This window comes from Chiloscyllium plagiosum, unplaced genomic scaffold, assembly GCF_037043375.1.
Source record: "Chiloscyllium plagiosum isolate Xiang-an unplaced genomic scaffold, Cpla_swu_hap1 HiC_scaffold_49, whole genome shotgun sequence".
Classification (NCBI taxonomy): domain Eukaryota; kingdom Metazoa; phylum Chordata; class Chondrichthyes; order Orectolobiformes; family Hemiscylliidae; genus Chiloscyllium; species Chiloscyllium plagiosum.
In genome coordinates this window covers 5510922-5527288 of record NW_028270187.1, presented here as the reverse complement: position 1 = coordinate 5527288, position 16367 = coordinate 5510922, and the positions used below count along the sequence as shown (strand labels likewise).

The 16367-nt window shown below is 43.7% G+C and overlaps 1 protein-coding gene and 1 pseudogene across 3 annotated transcripts in view; both read left to right on the top strand.

Moving 5' to 3' along the window:
• The window catches only part of LOC148135420 (uncharacterized), a 560459-nt pseudogene that overhangs the window by 96216 nt on the left and 447876 nt on the right, over positions 1-16367 (top strand). The window lies entirely within an intron of this gene.
• LOC122544631 (uncharacterized) overlaps positions 1-16367 on the top strand; it is an 88441-nt gene that overhangs the window by 44425 nt on the left and 27649 nt on the right. Inside the window, exon 5 of one of the 2 annotated variants that reach the window (XM_087984713.1) lies at positions 14000-14081. The exons of the other annotated variant lie outside the window; for it this stretch is intronic. The gene's annotated coding sequence lies outside the window, so the exon portion shown is untranslated. The remainder of the gene's footprint in view (positions 1-13999; positions 14082-16367) is intronic. 2 annotated transcript variants of the gene reach the window in all.

Sequence of the window (16367 nt, the reverse complement as noted above, 5' to 3'; positions counted from 1 at the left end):
AAAAAAGTAAGAAAACAATATTATTTATTCAAATTACCAATACAGCTTCCTACAACATCATGGGATATACTTGATCAGGTCTGAGAGTTTGATACACCTTTGTTTTTTTTTTACATCTGTAACACCACCTGTTTTGGCATGTGGACTGATATCAAATATTTTTCAAGATATCAATATATATTTCCCGAAGTTTCCGAGCCTCCACTCCTATGTCTCCAGGCATAGAACAGTAACTGTACTCCCATATTCATATTACAAAAAATGGCAGATTCAGATTGATAAATGCATTCATACATTATCAAATCAGAAACTGATGGGGAGAGATTAATAACTAATCAATTGATATTTAATAATTCATCTAGCAGAAACTTTCAGGTATAGTCTTTTAGTTAGAATTAGAATCCATACAGTTTCAAAACAGAATGTTCAGCCTGGCAAGTCTACACCGACCCTCTGAAGATTATCTCAACCAGGGCCATTCCCTTATCACTCTACATTTACCCCTGACTAATGCACCTAACCTGAACACTATGGGCAATTTAGCATGGCCAATTCACCTAACCTGTTCTTTGGACTGTGGAAGGAAACCGGGGCACCCAGAGGGAACCCACACAGACACGGGGAGAATGCGCAAGCTCCACGCAGACAGTCGCCTGGGGCTGGAATCGAATCTTAGAATATTATTGGCTGCCAGAGAATTAAGCAACTTTCATACATAAAAGAGTTGAAAGTAGTTGGTACTGATTCCGTACTTGACTCTCTCAGTCACACAGCAAAAACTGACAAGTATGGATCAATTCCAAAATTCTCGTGGACACAACAGAATCTGACAGGTGTAGATTGATAGCTGCTCTCACATATCCACTCTGCAGAAAGGGAGAGAATGATACATAAATATACATGTGTGTGTGCGCACATACACACAAACACACACAACTATTTGTTCATTTAGCAAACACTGGCAACTACAGTCTGTTTAATGCATTTGCATATTGGTCAGGGACAGATTGGTCAATCATACACACGTGCACATGGCAGGACATTTCAGAGGAAGACTGATAACTACATTCTCATCATCAAAACTTACTGGAACAGATTAATAACACTCCCTGTTTCAAATCGCATACATTGACATGTACAGTTTGATAATGACACATGCTTACAGCACAGAAACTGACCGGTAGAAATTAATAACAAAAATTGCTGGAAAATCCACAGGTTTGGCAGCATTGGTGCTGGGAAATCAGACTTAACATTTGAGGTCTACTGACCCCTCCTCAGAACTGATTGTGTGCATTTTCCTAGCTACCATTTGGTCTTCTCTATGTTGGCAAAACTGAGTGTAGATTGGGTGTCCACTGTGCAGAGCACCTACATTCTGTCCAGAAAAAAATGTCCCTGAGCTTCTAGTTGCATGCCACTTCAACACACCACCCAGTTCCCTGGCCAACATCTCTGTCTCAGGCTTGCTGCAGTGCTCCAGCAAAGTTCAGTGCAAGCTGGAAGAACAGCACCTCATTTTTTGCTTGGGAACTCAACAGCCTTTTGGACTCAATATTGAATTCTACAACTTTAGAGCTAGAGCTCTCCCGTATCATTACCCAAAACCCCTCTCACCATGCAGTGTTATCATATGGTCTTCTATTGTACACCAAAACTCACTAACAGTCTCTATTAATAGCTTTTACCATCCTCGTCTGACTGTGATCCACTAATTTATCTGTTCAACTGTTCTTCCCTCCCTTTGGTTCTATATCCATCCACCATTTACTCCCTTACCCTTCAACACACACTATCTTCTGCAGAAAATCTAATATTTTCCTGGCTACCATCTCTTCACTAGACTGGAAATTTTAACTCTGATTTCTGTCCACAGACTCTGTCAGACCTGCTGAGCTTTTCCAGCAATTTGTTTTAGTTTCTGATTTCCAGCATCTGCAGTTCGTTTGGTTTTCATTCAGAGAATAATAACTACATTTTCATATTCACAGAGCAGAAACTACCAGGGAAAATTGACAACCACATTCACATGTTCACAAAAGAAAATTTGTCATGCAAATATTGATAAATGCACTCACGTTTACATTACAGAGCCTGACCGGGAAGGGTTCTTAACTAAACAAAACATTCATGAAGCAAAACCTGAAAGGGATTGTTAAAAAGTAAATTCTCATATTCACATAGCAGAACATGGCAGACTTAGATTGACAATTACCCAAACACATTCAGTATTGAGTACAGTTGTAGGGAGGTCACCTTGTAGCTGTACATGACATTGGTTAGGCCACTTTTGGAATATTGCTTGCAATTCTGGTCTCCTTCCTATAGGAATGATATTGTGAATCTTGAAAGGGTTCAGAAAAGATTTACAAGGATGTTGCCAGGTTTGGAGGGTTTGAGCTATCGGGAGAGGTTGAATGGGCTAGGGCTATTTTCCCTGGAGCATTGGAGGCTGAGGGGTGACATTATAGAGCTTTATTAAATCATGAGGGGCATGGATAGGATAAATAGACAGTCTTTTTCCTGGGGTGGGGGGAGTCCAGAACTAGAGGGCATAGGTTTAGGGTGAGAGGGGAAAAATATAGAAGAGACCTAAGGGGCACGTTTTCATGCAGAGGGTGGTACTTGTATGGAATGACCTGCCAGGAGGAAGTGGTGGAGGCTAGTACAATTGCAGCATTTAAAAGGCATCGAGATGTGTATATGAATAGGAAGTATTTGGAGGGATATGGGCCGGGTGCTGCCAGGTGGGACTAGATTGGGTTGGGAATACTAGTTGGCATGGAAAAATTGGACTGAAGGGTCTGTTTCTGTGCTGTACATCTCAATGACGATGACTCGATGACATTCACCAAGGTGATTTCCTCAGATGGCGAAGGGAATTCAGCATGTCCATCAAGACTTGCAAACTTTTATAGATGCACCACAGAAAGCATTCTATTTGGATGTGTCACAGTGTACTATGGCTTCTGTCCTGTCCAAGACCACAAGAAACTACAAAGAGTTGTGACTCAGCCCAGTTCATCACTGAAAGCAGCCTTCCACCCAGAGGCTGCATTTCCACTTCCCCCTGTCTCGGGAAAGCAACCAACAACATGAAAGACCCATCCGACCCCAGTTATATGCTCCTCCACCCTGGTCTGTCAGGTAGAAAATACAGAAGTTTAAATATACCATCCAACAGATTCAGCAAATGCTTCTCCGCTATTATTAGACTTTTGAACGGACCTTACATTTTGATGCTAATCTCTGTCTGCACCTTCTCTGCAGCTTTAACACTGTATTCTGGATTCTGTTCTATTCCCTTGATGGACCTTGGATGAGATGATCTCCCTGTAAGGTGCACAAAACAATACTTTGCAATTTTTCTCAGGACATGTGGTAACAATGATCAAATTAAATTAATAACTGCAGTCTTATGTTCATACAGCAGAATCTGAGGGATATAGGCTGAAAACTACAGTCACACAAACTGACAAGAAAAGATGAGTAAATACACTCAAAACACTGGAATTACAGAGCCTGACAGAGTAATATTGATAACTAAACTCTCACGTTCACAAAGCAGAAGCTGATAGCAACAGATGAAAACTCAGCGCTCACATTCACATAGCAGGGATAGATTGACAATTACAAACATATGAGCCAAGCAGAAACTGACAGCTGCTGATTGATAACTCTATTTATCTATTCACGCAGCAGAGTCTGAAAGGTACAGATTGAGTTACACTCACTCTGACAAAGAAGAAATTGACAGGTTGAGAATGATAACTGTACTCCCACATTCACATCGCTGAAACTGACCACTACAGTTTGATTAGTACACCCATATTCACAGCAGAATCTGATGGGTACTGATCAGTAACTGTATTCACATATTGACAGGAAATAAACTGACAGGGACAGGTTGGTATTGATTCTCAAATTGACGTGGTAGAAACAGATTGACAAAGATACTCTGGTGTCAAATAGCAAAACCTAACAGGTACTGTTTGATAATTGCCTTCACACATTGGTATAGCTAAAGCAAACAAGTAGAGATCAATATCTACATTCACACAGAAGAAACTGATGGGTACAATTTGATGACTGCATTTAATATTCATGCAGCAGAAACTGACAGGTAGATACTGATAATAACATGCTTGTTCTCATAGCTGAAACTGACAGGTTAAGGTTGATAAACTACACTCTCAGATACACAGTAGAAACTGTTCAGGACAGATTGGTATGTAAACTCACACATTCACAGGGCAGAAACTGATAGGTACATATTGATGACTAAACTCTCACATCCCCATCAGTGAAACACATAGGGACTGATTTTATTTATATAAAATGTATTTAACAACCAGTCCCTGCAAGTTTATTCAGTGTGGATATATGAGTTTAGTTATCAATCTATACCTGTGTTCAAAGTTTGTGAGAAGATTTGTAGCTCGGGTGCTCGTTGTTGTGGTTATGTTCGCCGAGCTGGGAATTTGTTTTGCAGACGTTTCGTCTCCTGTCTAAGTGACATCCTCAGTGCTTGGGCGCCTCCTGGGAAGCGCTTCTGTGATCTTTCCTCCGGCATTTATAGTGGTTTGTTTCTGCCGCTTCCGGTTGTCAGTTCCAGCTGTCCGCTGCAGTGGCCGATATATTGGGTCCAGGGTCGATGTGTTTGTTGATAGAATCTGTGGATGAGTGCCATACATTTTGATAAAGCAAACCAAGGCACAAAATCCACACTTAATGGTAGGACATTGGGGAGTGTTGCTGAACGAAGAAACCTCAGTATGCCGTTGAAGATTTCCTTGAATGTACTCCAACAGGTTTATCTGGAAGCACTAGCTTTCAAAGCACTGTTCCTTCTTCAACCACCTGATGAAGGTCAGTGCTTCAAAAGCTAGTGTTTCCAAATAAACCTGTTGGACGAAAACCTGGTGTTGTGTCATTTTTCACTTTGTCCACCCGAGTCCAACACTGGCACCTCCAAGTCCATGAAAGCAGTTGCAGATAGACAGGGTGGTGAAAAAGGCATTTGGCGTGCTTGCCTTCATTGTTCAGAATATTGAGTGTCGGAGTTGGGAGTCATCTGGTGGCTGTGCAGGACATTGGTGAATCCACTTTTCGGAGATTGTGTACAATTGTCACCAACCTGCTGCAGGAAGGATGTTGTTAAACTTGAGGTGGTACAGTAAAGATTTACAAGGAAATAATTGAGATATAGAGTTGTACAGCATAGATACAGACCCTTTGGCCCACCATGTCCATGATGTTCAACAAACACCAAACTGCATTCGTCCCATTTACCTGCGCTTGGCCCATAGTTGACTACACCCTGGCTTTTTAAAGGCACGTCCCGATGCTGCTTAAATGCTGTACGAGTACCCAATCACCCTCTCAGGCAGAATGTTCCTAAATTTACCCATCCTCTGGGTCAAAATATTTTTCTCACATTTCCTCTAAGCTGTTTTCTCCTCAACTTCAACTTGTGCCCTCTGGGCTTAGGTCACGGGGAGAAAGATCCTCTCAATCTACTCTGCCTACATTTCTGGTAATCTGGTATTCTTCAGTTAGATCCTCTCTAAGCCTCCTCTGCTCCAAGGAAACAAAACTCAGCCTATCCAGTCTTCCCTCATAACGGTGACTTTCCAACCCACTGCACCCTCTGCAGTACAATCACATCCTTCTGATAGGGTGGCAGTCAGACCTGCACACAGTATTCCATCTGTGGCCTCATCAATGTTGTATAAAGTTGTTGTAAGAGTGCCTTGCTTTTAAATTGTACAGCTCAGGTAATAAAGGCCAGCATTCTGTATGCCTTCTTCAGCAGCCTGTCTGCCTGTGCTGTTTCCTTCTGGGACCTATAGACTTGTATACCAAGGTCCCTATGTTCCTCAGTACTCCCTAGGGACTTACCCTTCATTATGTAATTCTTTCCCTTATTAGACCTCCTAAAATACATTATCTTACACTTACAGGAATATCAGAGCCATTGTTCTGCCGGCTGTACTCATACTGTAGCCTGAGACCATCCCCCTCACTGTCAACAGGGCTGTCAATTTTCATGTCGAAGAAGAAAGAACAGTACAGCACAGTCACATGCCCTTTGCCCTCCAAGCCTGCACCAACACATTTTGCACTTCCACACTAAAATCTCATCTATAAATATAGTAATTATACATTCTACATTCACATCAAAGTCGTTAATGTACATAATGAACAGCAAGTGTACCGGCACTGATCCCTGTGGGACACCGCTGGTCACAGGCTTCCAATCACAAACACAACCCATCACCATCACACTTTGCATCCTGTCTGCAAGCTAATTTCAGATCCAGTTTGCTTAAGACTCCAAGAGCCAATCTTAGACCAGTCTTTTATATGGGACTTTGTCAAAGGCTGTCGGGGTGGCCTGTACCTGCCAGAATAGAGTGGCCCATATCTGTTAACACAAACTGGCCAATAAGTGGAAAGTAGAATTAAATAGCAGGACATGAAACACAATGACAGAAACTAAGCACATCAGCCTGTTCACACACACTGAGGCATAATGATACCATTGAACAGGCCACTCAAGAGGACAGTAAAAAGGACCCACCCTGTTCCCATTCGAAACAGTTCTGACCAGCAGACCTAAGGTCTGATGAACGAGTAACTCCAGCCACATTAAATGAAATGGAATTGTGCCAGTAAATGAACAGGCACCAGATGTTAGATACAGCCCATTAATCCCCTAAAACAACTGAGGGGGCAACAGCTAAAGTTATCTTATACTACTCAGTTTTGTAACTGTGTGACTTTACACATTTTAACTAACTTTATAACAGAAATTAAAATTACAAATTTATAGCAAAATTAACTTTTTTGTTTTTTCTTCATTTCTATTAAGGACTTTTGGGCATGTAAGAGGAACAATAGAATTTGATTAAAATTAAATACAATGAATAACAGCATTCAGGATGTCCCTCAAGATAAGCTAGACTGACAGAAACCCGAAGGAGTACAGCAAGTAACTCTGGAATATGAACAAATAGGATACATAGAAAGATCCCAAGGCTGAGGGATTACAGTATGTGTTAATTACCTTGAGATCATGTGAACCTGGGGCTGTTGAATGGATGCCTATCATTGATTAGGTGTCTCAAAGGACAGGGTATACAAAGTAAGAGAGAGGAACATATTAATCACGTTGTATGTGATTGTTCTCAGAAAGTTACAAAAGATACTGCTTTTTTTATTGTAAAATCAGAGTGTGCCATGGATCTCTCCTCCGAGGCCAGTCTCAGGGGAAGATCCTTTGGCCCTCTCCCTGCATTAACTGGTTTCTGCTTGAATAAACACCTACCACTTGCCTGAATCCTACCTGCCTCCTGAGTCTTTCATCTCTAGTCAGGGATTATGTTCCTACAGAGGCCTTGTTGTTGTCCATGTAAACTACATCAACTGCACTACTCCCATCAGTATATTTCGTTGCCAGGACTAGAGGATTTGAGTTATGGGGAGAGGCCAAATAGGCTGTTGCTTTTTCCCCCTGGACTGTCTGAGGCTGAGGTATGACCTTATTGAGGTTAATAAAATCATGAGTGACATTGAGAGGGTGAATATGCAAGGTCTTTTTTCTAATGTTGGGGAGTCCAAAAATAGAGGGCATAGGTTTAAGGTGAGAGGGAAAAGGTTTAAAAAGCACTTGTGGGGTTACTTTATCATTGCAGAGGGTGGTGCTTGTATGGAATGAGCTACCAGAGGAAGTGGAGGTGGTGGGTACAATTACAACCTTATGGAGGCACCTGGATCAGTACATGAATAGGAAGAGTTTAGAGGGAGACAGACCAAATGCTGGCAAATGGGACTTGGTCAGATTAGGATCTCTGGTCAGCACTAACAGCATGGACTAAAGGACCTGTTTCTGTGCTGTACAACTCTGTATGATACTCTAAAGGCCAGACCTTGATACCATTGACACCCAATTAGATTCTGCACTATCAGAATTGGAAAAGTCCATTGCTTTTCTCAACTTGACTTTTAAGAACAGCACAGACCTGTTTCTGTGTCAATGTGTTACAGCTTTACTTGTGGAAATTGTCCAAACTGCTGTATACTGTCAGAGACTGACAATGGTATTAAAAAGTCTTACTTTCATTTACAGTACATAAATTTCTCCAGTGCAGTTAGAGGTCATTTGGCCCATCCCCCTGCAACAACTCTCCAAAGCAGGTCCCACGCAGATGTAGATCCCACATTTGCCACAGTTAACCCACTGACACTGCACATCCTCGAAGACTACAGGACAATTTACCATGGCTAATCCAGCAAACCTGCACATGTTTGGACCATGCAGAAAAACAAGAACACCCAGAGGAAACCCATGCAGACATGGGCAGAACGTGCAAACTGCACACAGATAATGAAACATGGTTGGAATTGAATCTGTGTCCCTGGCGCCACTGTGCCACCATGCCAACCTGATATGGATAGCAATCAATGAAATCTTATTCATGTTGAACAACAGGGATTTGAAGTAAAAAGAGCTCCTGCAGTTTCTTCAAGTGTCATGTTAAACACAGACAAATGTGTAAGTACAATCACTTATTCACAGAACACAAACTGACAGGCACAGATACTTTCAGGTACAGATGCAGTCATCCATTCATATAGTTGAAGCTGTCAGGGATAGACTGATGATTACACAAACACATTCACATTGCAGAAACAGACAGGTACATTTTGATAATAAAAGGAGAAAGTGAAGTCTGCAGATGCTGGAGATCAGAGCTGAAAATGTGTTGCTGGAGAAGCGCAGCAGGCCAGGCAGCATCCAGGGAACAGGAGAATCGACGTTGAAGGGCTTATGCCCGAAACTTCGATTCTCCTGTTCCCTGGATGCTGCCTGGCCTGCTGCGCTTCTCCAGCAACACATTTTTAGCACATTTTGATAATATACTCACATATTCCCAGAGGAAAATCTGACCGGTATATATTGATAAGTACACTCTTACATTCACCTAGAATCTAATGAGGCAGATTGATAACTAATGTCACATTGACATAGCAAAAGCTGACAGGTAGAGACTGATAATTATACTCCTATTCACACAGCAGAATCTGACATGGGCAGATAGATAATTGGACCGTCATCTTCACATCACAGAAACTGACAGGGAGAGATAGATAACAAGACAGTCATATTCAAATTGGAGAGACTGATGGACAGATCAATAACTACACTTCCATATTCACAGATCAGAAACTGACAGGTACAGATGGATAGGCGAAAGTGAGGACTGCAGATGCTGGAGATTAGAGTCAGGAGTGTGGTGCTGGAAAAGCACAGCAGGTCAGGAAGCATCCGAGGAGCACAGATTGCAGGAATATTTCTAAGTGGCTGGCAAATAGCGTAATGTATTACTGCTTACATCAGTGCTTGATGGATACAGAATAAAACCTCTCTTGAAGTAACACTAATTGACTATTACACAGAGGACCAGAGTCTGAATGGACAGATGTTGAGTTAATGCAAAATGTGTAAATAAGGACACGACAGATACAGAGTTAAAGTGACACATATATAGCAAGCTTACAGTTGCTGGTTAACAGGTATTCGCGTAACACTGAGAAATGCTATAAATCCCTACATAGAGTTGTAGAGATGTACAGCATGGAAGCAGACCCTTCAGTCCAACCAATCCATGCCGACCAGATATCCCAACCCAATCTAATCCCAACCCAATCTAGTCCCACCTGTCAGCACCTGGCCCATATCCCTCCAAACCCTTCCTATTCATATACCCATCCAAATGTCTCTAAAATGTTGCAATTGTACTAGCCTCCACCACTTCCTCTGGCAGCTAATTCCATACACGTAGAACCCTCTGTGTGAAATAGTTGCCCCTTAAGTCTCTTTTATATCTTTCCCCTCTCAACCTAAACCTATGCCCTCTAGTTCTGGACTCCCCGACTTTGACTATTTATCCTATCCATGCCTCTCATAATTTTGTAAACTCTATAAAGTCACCCCTCAGCCTCCAACACTCCAAGGAAAACAGCCCCAGCCTGTTCAGCCTCTCCCTGTAGCTCAAATCCTCCAACCCTGGCAACATCCTTGTAAATCTTTTCTGAACCCTTTCAAGTTTCACAACATCTTTCCGATAGGAAGGAGATTAGAATTGCATGCAATATTCCAACAGTGGCCTAACCAATGTCCTGTACAGCCGCAACATGACCTCCCAACTCCGTTACTCAATACTCTGACAAATAAAGGAAAGCATACCAAACACCTTCTTCACTATCCTAGCTACCTGCGACTCCACTTTCAAGGAGCTATGAACCTGCACTCCAAGGTCTCTTGGTTCAGCAACACTGCCTAGGACCTTACCATTAAGTCCTGCTAACATTTGCTTTCCCAAAATGCAGTACCTCACATTTATCTGAATTCAACCCCATCTGCCACTTCTCAGCCCATTGGCCCATCTGGTCAAGATCCTGTTGTAATCTGAGGTAACCCTCTTTGCTGTCCACTACACCTCCAATTTTGGTGTCATCTGCAAATTTACTAACTGTACCTCTAATGCTCACATCCAAATCATTTATGTAAATGACAAAAAGTAGAGGACCCAGTACCGATCCTTGTGGCACTCCACTGGTCACAGGCCTCCAGTATAAAGCTGCAGGACGCCTAAGCAGTTATCGATAGGTCACTGGGCCCACAGTTATCAATCAAGTTCTCAGAAATATATTAATCCCACACTCAAGACGTAACTCAGCTCTTGACTCTAGAAAAGTATGACATAGAAACTCTTTTCATTTCTCTTCAACTCCGTGCAATTGAGAATGAAACCAAAAGAGAAAATGCTAGAAAATCTCAGCAGGTCTGGCAGCATTTGTAAAGAGCGAAAAGAGCTGACGTTTCAAGTCTAACTGACCGTTTGTCAAAACTAATAAAAGGGAGAAATAGGGCGGTATTTATACTAGGCTGAGAGAAGGAGAGTCATGGCTCCAGAAGCAAAGGTGGCAATAAAGAGGTGATAATGTCAGTGCATAAAGAGATTATAGGGAGATTGGGAGCTGTGAATTACCAAGGCTGAAGCCAGTGATTTGTGACATACTGTGTGGGGGATGAAGGCATGGGTGAAGTCGAGGCAAAATGGAAAACAGTGGAGAAGGGTAACAAAGGGGGAAGAGGAGAGCAAAAAGGTGATGAGAGAGTGGGGAGCGAGAAAGAGAGAGAGACAATCAAGAAATAAGAGATACAGAACAGTGAAAAAAAAAATTAAAAAGATAAATTAGATTACTTACAATGTGGAAACAGGCCCTTCGGCAAGTCCACACCGACCCTCCGATGAGCAACCCACCCAGACCCATTCCCTTATATATACCCCTTCACGTAACACTATGGGCAATTTAGCATGGCCAATTCACCTAACCTGCACATTTTTGGATTGTGGGAGGCAGCACCCGGAAGAAACCCTCATCCAGAGAATGTACAAACTCCGCACAGACAGTTGCCTGAGGGGGGAATTGAACCCGGGATTCTGGCGCTGTGAAGCGGCAGTGCTAACCACCGTGCTGCCCCAATAAATAAAATAAATGAAATAAAATTACGGAGCAGAATGAAAACAGAGGGGTCGAGATGGGATAATCAGCTGAAATTGTTGAATTCAGTGTTGAGACCGGCGGGCTGTAACGTGCCAAGTCGGAAGATAAGATGCTGTTCCTCCAGTTTGCGTTGAGCTTCCCTGGAACATTGCAGCAGGCCAAGTACAGACATGTGGGCATGGGAGCAGGATTGTGTGTTGAAGTGGCAAGACACGGGAAGTTCCGGGACCTCATTGCGTACAGACCGAAGAATGAGTTGCATCAACCCCAAGCGTAGAAAACACTCACGGTCAGGTTCCAGCGGATTGTCTAACTTGACAACAAATGTAACCACAATTTCAAATGGATGAGTTTCTTTTTCACACAGTGATAAATTCTGTGTTAATTCAGAGGAAACTGAGTGAGAGACAGAGCAAGGAAACATCCAGCTCACTCCCGCCCCAACTGTATCTGGGACTGAACCTTTTCTCCCCAATTCTGACTGTTCCTGAGCAGAGGAGCGCATGCGTGAGGCCCTCCCCCAGCGCTGCCATTGAGGGGCATTTACTCAGTGAGTGCAAGAGGTTTGTTTGGAACAGCGCCCAGGGAAGCGAGGGAACAGCAGGCTCCTTCCAGCAGCACATCGGGATGGGAGCCTGGGACACAGAGGGGGCTCCGAGACCGGGATTGATTCGGGGTGAGTTCAGGGAGAACCGGGGGCTGTTTGTAAGAGGAGAAAATGAGGTCTGCAGATGCTGGAGATCAAAGTTGAAACTTTATTGCTGGAACAGCACAGCAGGTCAGGCAGCATCCAGGGAACAGGAGATTCGACGTTTCGGGCACAGGCCCTTCTTCAGGAATGAGCAGAGAGTGTTCAGCAGGAGAAGATAAAAGGTAGGGAGGAGGGACTTGGAGGAGGGGCGTTGGAAATGTGATAGGTGGAAAGAGGTCAAGGTGAGGGTGATAGGTCGGAGTAGGATGGAGGCGGAGAGGTCAAGAAGAAGACTGCAGGTCAGGAAGGCGGTGCCGGGCTGGAGGGATCCGGCTGAGACAAGGTGGGGGGAGGGGGGATGAAGAAACTGGTGAAGTCCAAGTTCATCCCCTGCGGTTGGAGGGTTCCCAGTCGGAAGATAAGACGCTCCTCCTCCGACCATCGGGTTGTTGTGGTTTGGCGGTGGATGAGTCCAATGACCTGCATATCCTCGGTGGAGTGGGAGGGGGAGTTGAAATGCTGTGCTACAGGTTGGTTGGGTTGGTTCGTCCGGGTGGCCCAGAGGTGCTCTCTGAATCGCTCCGCAAGTAGGTGACCTGTCTCCCCAATATAGAGGAGGCCACACCGGCTGCAGCGGATGCAGTAGATGATGTGGGTGGAGGTGCAGGTGAATCTGTGGCGGATATGGAAGTTTCCTTTGGGGCCTTGGAGAGAAGTGAGGGGGGAGGTGTGGGCGCAAGTGTTGCACCTCCTGCGGTTGCAAGGGAAGGTGCCGGGAGTGGAGGTTGGGTCGGTGGGGGGTGTGGATCTGACAAGGGAGTCGCGGAGGGAGTGGTCTCTACGGAAAGCTGATAGGGGAGGGGAGGGAAATATATCCTTGGTGCTGGGGTCTGTTTGGAGGTGGCGGAAGTGACGGCGGATGATGCGCTGTACATGGAGATTGGTGGGGTGGTAGGTGAGGACCAGTGGGGTTCTGTCCTGGTGGCGGTTGGAGGGGCGGGGCTCAAGGGCGGAGGAGCGGGAAGTGGAGGAGATGCGGTGGAGGGCACCGTCGACCACGTCGGGGGGGAAATTGCGGTCCTTGAAGAAGGAGGCCATCTGTGTTGTACGTATTTTGAACTGGTCCTCCTGGGAGCAGATGCGGCGGAGACGAAGGAATTGGGAGAATGGGATGGCGTTTTTACAGGGGGCAGGATGGGAGGAGGTGTAGTCCAGGTAGCTGTGGGAGTCGGTTGGTTTGTAGTAGATGTCCGTGTTGATTCGGTCGCCTGAGATAGAAACAGAAAGGTCTAGGAAGGGGAGGGAGGAGTCCGAGACTGTCCAGGTGAATTTGAGGTCGGGGTGGAAGGTGTTAGTGTAGTGGATGAACTGTTCAACCTCCTCGTGGGAACACGAGGTAGATATAGCACCGTTTATCCTCTCTCCAATAGGTTGTATATTGGGAGTTGGATATTGAACTGTGTCAGCATTCCCGGTGATGAGTAGTCCCATTCATGGAACTGTGCAGTTTTTACTCAGTTTCTCCATCTCACTCAATTGGTATCGAATCATATGAAAAACAAACACAATCTCCAGACAAAGAGCAGCTCAGTGCAGCAATGGAATCCGATCCGTGGTTCTGTTTAAGTTGCTGGCTTATCCTAACGAATATGCAATGAATGTGACATTGATCAATATTGCCAGACTCGCTTCACGTTGATTAGTAGGTGGTGTCTCTCTATCTCCCTCCAGACAAATACCTGAGGGACTAAGACACTGTGATACTTCCTCGGTTCAAAGGGAAGTGTCACCAGCTGCCTCGAGCAAACAGCAGGTATGTAGCCCATTGACGTTTACACACAAGTTTTGAAGATAGATAAACTGAATCCTCATCCAAAATAAACACTCAGGAACAGCATGAAAATCTGCATTTTAATAAGAACATTTTCTACAATGTAGATAAACAAATAGATCATACTGTTACATAGCAGCTACCTCACAGATGGTTGTTGAAACTAAGTACAGAGATGGGGGGAAACTGCTCATCAACAGTTTCTCTCTCTCCATTCTCAGTGCAAATCACCCCCATTTCCAATAAGTGTTATTATTCACAGCCATCAAGTCACAGAGATGTACAGCATGGAAAGAGATCCTTCGGTCCAAATCGTCTGTGCCAGTCAGATATCCTAACCTAATCTAGTCCCATTTGCCAGCATATTGCCCATATCCCTCTAAACCCTTCCTATTCACATACCCATTCAGGTGCCTTTTAAATATTGTAATTGTACCAGCCATCCATGCCGTTCATGATTTTATGAACCTCTCCAGAGAAAACAGCTCCACCCTTTCGGCCACTCCCTTGAGCTCAAATCCTCCAACCTGGATGAAGAACATTTACATGTAGTTTGTCTGTGACTGAGAAGGACAGAATTACTCCTTTACTGAATAGTTGACACATACAGAGATGATAATTCAATAATGTGAATTCCAAACAATCTCTGCAAAAGTCTGAGTTTTCCTCACTCCTAAATGATCTGCTAGTAGTAGCTCATGCGCTCCTTTCCGTAACCCACAGGCAATACAACTTGATAAACTTCTGCCCATTTCTCATCAGCCTGAATATGTGATGGTCTCCAGTTCTTCATTAAGACATCCGGGTGCTCCGGTTTCCTCCCACAGCACTTGTTGGGCTGAAGGGCCTGTTTCCACACTGTAATGTAATCTAATCTAATCTACATCATTTTTAAAGATAATAACATGCAGGGATATATTCAGATTTATTTTCTTTGTATGCCTTTTGATATAATTGCTTTAAACTTTCATCTTTCTGCTGTAACTCAGTTAATTTATCTGAGCCAGAGATGTCTGCTTTGTCATCTATCTGTTCCCGATTTGTCTCAACCATCAGGTCCAACACGGTCTCTGCTAAGTTCACTTCAACTTTCTTATCTGTACTCTTTGATCTCTCCTATTTCAACCGGTGACTTTGTCACCACACAGTCAGGAAACATCCCAGGATATATGTCCAGCAATAATTCAGTTGCCTGAGTTTTCACTGGCTTTTCAACAACAGTAGGCAGCACTCCTACCGTTGAATCAACAATATCATTAGCAAGGACAAATTGTATTCCCGGAGCTGAGAGTTTGTCCAATACTCCTACCAAAACTTCTCCACTCTTCACTGGACACTCTAACCTCACTTCTCACAATTAAGCATTTCTTGTGTCAACAAGAATTCCCGTTACTAGTACCTTTTCTGGCATTAGTCCTTTAGAGGAGCATATATCAATCTGTGATGCTGAAAGATGAGGAGAGGATCTTTGTATCTCTTAATATTGCAACCACTTTACTTGCTCCTCCTGGCCTATGTGAGTAAACTTTACCTTCAGAGGTGGATGGTTTAAGAAGATCTGGCACCTCCGACCAGCTTGTACATTCTGGTGCAGCTTTCGAGCCTCCTCTGTGCTTTCTATTACCACTCCAACAAAATTCACTGCCTTATCCTGTTTCCTACATCCGGCTTCCCAATGCTTTTCCTGACCCACCAACACTGATTTAATGTGGCCTACTTTATTGTAGGGAAAACACCAGAGCTTTTTAACTTCTTTCCCCTTCAAGGGTTTCCTTTTTATCCTGTGGTAAGTCATCCTTACGATCTTCACCGAGATCTATCATTTCCTTTCCATGTGAGGATTTCTCTTATCCTCAATTTCTATCCCTCATGGATTGAAATTGGTTTTGGAAGCCAAACTTTGATTTATTGACCAACTCATAACCATCAGCCATTTCAGCTGTCAATCTTGTTATTTTAATTCTCTGCTCTTCCACATGAGTTTTCACTACTTCAGGAAGTGAATCTTTGAACTCCTGTCTGAGTGCCAATTTCCAAAGCTTTTATTCAATGGAACAGTTTGTGATTGTAAGTTATATTCTGCATCTGTATTTTGAATTTATTGTTCACATGTTTATAACCAAACCACTTTGAGAGCTTTCTCATTCTGTGTCCAATAACCTGAGTATCTGTCTGAATGCGTATCTTTTCATGTCGATATTTGATTTCCCTTTGGACGGGCATGTAAACCACAAGAATGTCCCACGGTAGCGTCTCCCTCAGCAGGCC